The 7,576-nt window shown below is 41.5% G+C and overlaps 1 pseudogene; it reads left to right on the forward strand.

Moving 5' to 3' along the window:
• Window positions 1–1,507: 1,507 nt before the first annotated feature.
• Window positions 1,508–7,224, forward strand: LOC100605333 (annotated as a pseudogene).
• Window positions 7,225–7,576: the final 352 nt, after the last annotated feature.

Consider the following 7,576-nt stretch of genomic DNA (forward strand, 5'->3'; position numbering starts at 1 on the left):
TTTCAGCATTGCAATAATTCCATATTGTCAGAGAAAAGATGATGTCATCTCCTTAACAGTTGAAAACAAAGGGGGACAAATAAAAATGACCAGGCCACCCAAAGAACTGCCAATCAATACTATTGACAATGGAAGAGGAAAGCATTCTTTCAATCATAAAGTATGACTGAGCTAAGCAGTATTGACCTTGGGGTAAGGCATTTCTTAGGATTTAATGAATGGCTAGGAAGCTGATGGACCTTTAGTCAAACTGGTTATTAACTGCCTGAAAGTGTCTGACCCTGGAAACCATAATTGCCGCTACAAATGCAAGCACATAAGAGAGCCCAAGTCTGGCTTAGACAATGGGCTGTTGTAAGCAAGTCCCAATGCTGAACCATAAGACTGACCTTTACAGATTTGCCTGGGCATCCCCCACCACAGAACTGCATACCATTCTCAAAGGACATAATTTCATGAAGACCCAATGCTAGAAATAAATTCCAGAAATAGAAAAGGATAGCATTTGTCCGTCTCACAGAATAGAATATGATACACTCTAGGTAGAACAATTCACCTCAAAGCTGATGGATTGAACTGATATCACTATGATTATAGTGGCCAGCGCTGTCCATCAGAAATATAAGGTGAGCCATGTATGTAATTTACAATTGGCTGGTAGCCACATTACAAGAGTGATTGCATTTTAATAACATAATTAACCCAGTAGATACAAAATACTGTCATTTCTACATGATAGTATTTTTTACATGTACTCAGTAAAGAAATTATTCACGAGATACTGCTTTTATTTTTTACACAAAGATTTTATATTCCAGTATGTATGAATGTTCAGCTGGATAAGATGGCCCAAATAATAGGGTGCCATTTCCCCAGTATGATCAGCAAAGAGCTAACTTAGGCAAAAATGCTAAATAAATGTGAATTATCTATTTTAGAAGAGAGAGAGGAAATCGTAAATGGTATTTGAGTTTAGAAAGAGTTTTCACAGACAATGACTAACTTGTACCATTTTCTCTGATACTGCACTGATTTAGCTTTGCTTGGAGACATGTTTCTGGATTTTTAGGAGTCAGGAGACTCGAACGGAGTTGCAAGGGAAGCAATACAGCATAGTGGAGATATTCCTGAGAAACAGCCTGGGTTTCCGGAACAGATAAAGCTATCCCTGCCACTTTCCACTTGGTGACATAGGGCAAACTACTTTGCTTTGGGGAGCTAAGTCTTCTGTTTGCTAATGTGTGAATGATATCCTCACCTCCTTTCTGTTGTTGCTGTTGTGGGACTAGAATGTGATAATGTTGACAAGTGTGCATGCTGGTACCATCATCACTATCTGCAGTAGCATCAGAAAGCAATAGAAAGGTTGTCCGCTAATATGATTCTGCAACCAGGTCCCCAGAACACCAGGCTTGCCCAGGCACTCCTCAGGGAGTAGATGGGACGACTGTATTAAGAGGCATAATAGCTCAGTTGCCAGAAGGCAAGCCAAATTAGTGTCATAGCGATGGCAGTGTCTGGAGGAATGTGGCTGCTAATGGAAACAGATGAATCTAAGAAAAGGGAGACCCAGTGGATAAGTGTTGGGTATAGGATCAAGGATCAAGTAGATTCCTCATGAAGAATATGCAGGTTGAAAGCAGAAGTGGAGCAGAATTATCAATAAAAGGGCAGTCTCCTGAACAGTGAGTCAAGAAGGAAAACCAGGGAGTCAACAGTCTTGAAGGAGGGTTGACCTGCAGTTAGAGAATCAACCTTCGAAAAATCTGAAAGATAAATTGCATATTACCAAAGAGGAAGATCAAGTTTATTCCTTCTTTTATTTTTTTTTTTATCATTATCTGGCACACGGCATATTCTAAATATATGTTTCATGAATGACTGACTGGCAGGCTGGCTCACTGGTGGAGGAAGCCTGTGATCAGAGCCTGGGTAGCCCAGCCAATCTTGAAGGAGTTGCATCCTTACAGTACACAGAGGTCACCCTGATTCAGGAAGAGCAGGCTTGTTATGCTCCTAGTGGTGAACAGGGGAAGAGAGGGAGAGAGGGTAAGAAGGGGTGGTGGGGTAGGACAGAGAGATAGAGAGAGATGAGGCCAATAGCTATCTTCGTTCTTCGAATCATCTGGGCCAGTAACGTAAAGGACAAAATTGGTTGGGCAAGAAGGCCCCCACCTTCGGCCGGGCATGGTAGCTCATGCCTATAATCCCAGAACTTTGGAAGGCTGAGGCAGGTGGATCTCCTGAGGCCAGGAGTTTGAGACCAGCCGGGCCAACATGGTGAAACCCTGCCTCTACTAAAAATACAAAAATTAGCTGGGCATGGTGGCACATGCCTGTAATCCCAGCTACTTGTGAGGCTGAGGCAGGAGAATTGCTTGAACCCAGGAGGAAGAGGTTGCAGTGAGCTGAGATTGTGCCACTGCACTCCAGCTTGGTGACAGAGCAAGATGCTGTCTCAGAAAAAAAAAAGTAGACTACCAGTGTTAAGGTTGCTGTACGAACTATTACAAAAAACATCAAGACTTCATTTCTTAATGTGGGGTAATCAGACCTCAGGTCTAAACATAACTATGCCTGCAAGCAATTCTTGAGGGCCAGTTTCAAAAAGTCATCTCCTAAGAATTCCATGATGGTATCATGTACCCATGAAGATCAGGTTAGCCCTGCTCCTCAGCAGAAAGCATCTTTATGATGACAGTCTTGTGCTTATTATAGCCAGTGAGCTTTTCTCCTGGGCGGTCTTTAGATAAACCCTGTGAAATTCTGGCTCCCTGAATTCCTTTTCTCATGTTTCAAGCTTAGCAGCCTTTTCTGTGTGTATAGAGTCTCTCCAAATAGTCAAAGGCCGTTAGTTAGGTTTCTACTTGCCCCATTCCAATCCTAGTCCTATCCCACCTTCCTGATATCACAACCAAGATAATCTTGATAAGTGTTTGAGGAGTTCCCAAACTCTTTGTCCTCATATTTGCAGAAAAGTTTCTGGTTCACTCCAGAAGCTAATTCACACATGCCAGTGTGGTTAACAGTTAGATTTCAAAAATCAACTTTATTTTCTTTTTCGTTTGGTCTTCAGGTCACCTGTCTGAGCCACACACTTGAGTAAAGTGTTGTTCTTTTACTGTGTGGTGTTGACTGCACTTTGGGTGGGATTGAAGAGCACAAAGTAAGACCAAGAATCATTTCCTCACTGTCCACATATGAAACTTGTAATTTTTTTTACATGATTGCAAGCGCAGCAGCAAAATCTACTGCTATTTGTGACTCTGAGAAAGTCAATAAAAACTATTCACATTTAAAGGTCTCATTCAAGGTAGGTCAGCTCTACAGCACTGCTTCCCAGGTGTGTCAGAAGTCTGGAGGTGTTGCTTGAAGGCTTCACTGAAGAATTGTTTCTGCTATCTAGGTTTGTTTTTAAATAACACTTGATTAGACTTGTTTCTGTTTACAAGTCTCTACACACTGGGTTTATCAGCACTGTGGTTCAAAGAGCATCAGTTTAAAGCCGGTAGACAAGACTGATGTCAAGTTATTGTTACCGGTAATTCTGTCTTTACATTTATTGTTAAATTCAAGATAACATCTAAGGATACAGATGAAAAACATAAATTGATGATAGCACTGAATAATGATGTTAATTATCATTTAGCAAATGTATATTATGTTGCAGACACAATGCAGACACAAAGAGTTTACTCTTTTTCATCTATTACTTCATTTGGGTTTTACAATAATCCTGTGAGAAATAATATCTCCATTTCACAGAAGAAAACATGAGGCTCAAATTGTTAAGACACATTTCAGATTCATGCAGTTTATAAGTGGTGGAGCCCAAATACAAACAGAGGATTGACAAACTCCAGAGTTTAGGCTCTTACTAATACACAAGAACCAGGTACCAACCAGCACCGGCAGCCTAAACAGTTTCTGGAGGAATTTCAGGTTGGAGATAGATCAATAAAAATGGATCTACACCGGCAGAAAGAATAGAAAAGTTAAAAAAAGTGGTTTTTTTCTGTAAAAATATTAATGGCAAAATAGAAGGCAACACGATATGGAGCAGTGAAAATCACAGAAGGAGAGCGGGGGAGAGACAGCTGTGGAGGATTTTGAGACCATCCAGAGAAGAAAACAATGACTCCCCGTGCTTATGAGAAGAGAGCTGGAGACACATCGTGAACGTTTTCAAATGCTTCCAGCATACCATAGCTTACATTATCACCAGGATGATTTAACAGCAACCTATGCTTAGAAGTCCTTTTGGTGGCAACTCCGTAATCTGCTCAGTGTCCAACAAGACTCTTTCCAGCCACCAAATAAACAATTCTAAGGCATAGCTCTGATGGTTAATTTTATGTCATAGGAAATTTATTTTAACCTGCTTTTATTTCATGGGTGCTTTCCAAGTTTTGCATGTTAACTACAAAGGGACAAATGTTTCCCATCAGGCCAGAAGGAGAAGAGATGGGGCATAAACAGAATCTAGACTAAAAATACAAAAACCATTTCTTGAAATAAAATATTTATAATTCATGCATTTGAAAAAACCCACACCCCTTTGCCTGGAGTCATTTCTGATAATTATTAAAAATCTTTTAAAAGGTATATCAGATTCCCCTTAGGCTGTATTTCATTTTTTTTTGCCCACTTTCTTACAGAAGCCATTATTACTGTAACCCGGTATTTGCAGGTATATCCTATCAGCAGCTTGTCTCAGCTCTACTGTGTGTCTTTTTTCTGTTCTTTCTTTCTTTCTTTTCTTGTTTTACTAGAATTACTTTGCCATCACTGCAGAGATTAGCTGCAAAGTCCCATTCAGGGACTAACCTATACGCATGCCTGGAAGTGTTACAAGTCAACATAACATGGGGTAACCACTGACCAATGAAGGAAAAGAACTGAGGGATAAATGCTCCCTCTTCTGTGTAACTGGAGGGCGATTTTGAAGTGCACTGACTCTATTTGACTCATTGAAGTATGCCCGGTGGGATCCAGCCTCAGTTGCCCGTAGTCACAATCAACTTTATAGCACTTTTGGACTGGCTTCCTGTTTTCCCATTTTCCTACTTCTCCACTTTGAGTTCACTTCCCCCCAATCCGCCGCCCCCCAACCACCACCAAAAAACTACTTGGACTCAGTGCTTGCCTCAAGCTTTGCTTTTTTGCTGAAACCTAGGCTAAGAAAATATTTTATCACTGAAGCACCCGACCTATTTAGTTTCTCTTCAAAGTGTTGCACATTGAATATTTTAAGTAATGCATTAAAACTTATCTTGATTGGAAATGTATTTAAAATACTTACTACCCTTTACATAAGTTAAGTTTTTTCAGGATATGATAAAACAGGTTTGGCAGTCACTAGTTTAACAAGAATGGCATGCAATTTGGTCTGTAAATAGTTTTTTTTTTTCTTTTTGGTTTTTTGTTTTGTTTTGTTTTTTATAGAGACGAGGTGTTGCTATGTTGCCCAGGCTGAGTTGTTGTTGTTGTTGTTTTGTTTTGTTTTGAGACAGTGTCTCACTGTCTACCAGGCTGGAGTGCAGTTTCACCATCATGACTCACTGCAGCCTCCACCTCCCAGGCTCAAGTGATTTTCCTGCCTCAGCCTCTTGAGTAGCTGGGACTACAGGCGTGCACCACTGTGCCCGGGTGATTTGTGTATTTTTTGTCAAGACAGGGTTTCTCCATGTTGCCCCCACTGCTCTCAAACTCCTGAGCTCAGGTGATCTGCCCGCTTCAGCCTCCCAAAGTGCTGGGATTACAAGCATGAGCCACCGCAGCTAGCTCCAAGCTGGCTTTGAAGTCCTGAGCTCAAGTGATCCTCCCGCCTCAGCCTTCTGAGTAGCTAGGAATATAGGGGTGTGCCAACTCATCTGGCTTGTACATAGTTTTATATTTATGTATTCACTATTTTGTAGATTATGAAATTTCTTTGTGGTAAGTGCAACATATTTACCACTGCTTAGGACGTAGTTTACTTTTGGAAGTTTCATACAATGTGACATTTTAAAAATTAACCAAACTCATCTAAATTTATTGATTTGACAGGTGACATCTCTTGAAATAAAGTATACGGAAAATCCATCAGATTACCTTAATGCACATTGTGTCACTTCTCTTCAAAACATTCCCAAGAAGCTCAAATAGGGTAGACCATTTTATTTCAAACTTCATTTTTCAAAAAGAATCTTATAGGCAGTAGGTTGATATTGCACAATCCCCTGCCATACCCTAGAGATTCTGAGTTAGCAGGTTAAAGATGAGTTCAGGAACATGCATCTTGAATCAGCTTTTCTAGGAATTCTGAAGCAGATGACCCTTCGACAGCACTTTAGAAAATGTCATTTATAGAATCTTTGAATTTCAAAAATGAAAAATCATCTTTCCACCAGTCATTCATTTTGCAGATTAGAACAATTATTCCAGCAGCACTCTTTCCTTTATTTGTTATTGTTGACCCTATCATTGAGGCCACGACTAAGAAAACAAAAGTAACTCCAAGTGTTCAAAGCAGGGGGAATTGGATTCAGCTTTCAGAGGTAGTAAAGGATCTCAGAAACCAAACAGGGAGCGATGAGGCTATTCAGGAATTACTAACATCAGGATGTCGCCAACATCCTGAGGCTGGAGTAGAGAAGGGATGATGGGGTGCTCCCATATCCCTGGCGCTGAGTTCATCCTAAAGAACTGTGGTCTTGCTTGGCTATGGACTTTGGTGGGGCTGGTGCCGCCCAGCAAGGGCTGACTGACAGCTGCCAATCTGGAGGCGTTCCCACAGCTGTGCAGAATTTAGCGCTGCGCGCTGCTGTTGCCGCTGCTGCTCCCCAGGATGTTGCCCCCTACAAATACGCCTCCTGTGTCTGCAGCCCTCATCCTGCCATACAGCCTCTGCGGGCATCCCAGCCTGCGGTCCATGTGCAGGGGCAGAAGCCACTGACTGCCTCCATGTTGGCTGCAGCACCCCCGCAAGGAACAGAAGCAGATGCTGGGAGAACGCTTGTTCCCGCTCATCCAAACAATGCATTCAAACCTGGCTGGGAAGATACGGGAATGCTGCTGGAGATCGACAACTCTGAGCTGCTGCACATGTGAGAGTCCCCCGAGTCTCTCCGCTCCAAGGTGGATGAAGCTGTAGCAGTTCCACAGGCTCATCATGCCAAGAAAGAAGCTGCCCGGAAGGTGGGCGCTGTTGCTGCTGCTACCTCTTAGACAAGGAAAAACCGATTCAAACGCCAAATAACCCCGCATGGAATTCAGCTCAAGGTTTGAAGACTTCCTAGCTTGTCCTATAGACCTCAACACCAAGAACTACAAATTGCTAATCTAATAGGTCATTTTGTATCAAAAGGTCAATTGTGAAGTGCCTAGAATTTTTCAATGATACGAATATGTTCTCTGGGTTCTGCTGTGGCCCAGACAGTGTTAACCTTTTTTTTTTTTTTTCTATTGTGGGTTTTGATTTTTTCCCCCAGAAACTGGTTTTATTTGATGTACCCAAGTCTTATGTTTCTCAATAAAGAAAAAAAATCTCCATTAAAAAAAAAAAAAAAAGAACTGTGGAGGGACAGCCTTGCTA

The sequence above is a fragment of the Nomascus leucogenys genome, chromosome 6, assembly GCF_006542625.1.
Source record: "Nomascus leucogenys isolate Asia chromosome 6, Asia_NLE_v1, whole genome shotgun sequence".
In the NCBI taxonomy this organism is placed as follows: domain Eukaryota; kingdom Metazoa; phylum Chordata; class Mammalia; order Primates; family Hylobatidae; genus Nomascus; species Nomascus leucogenys.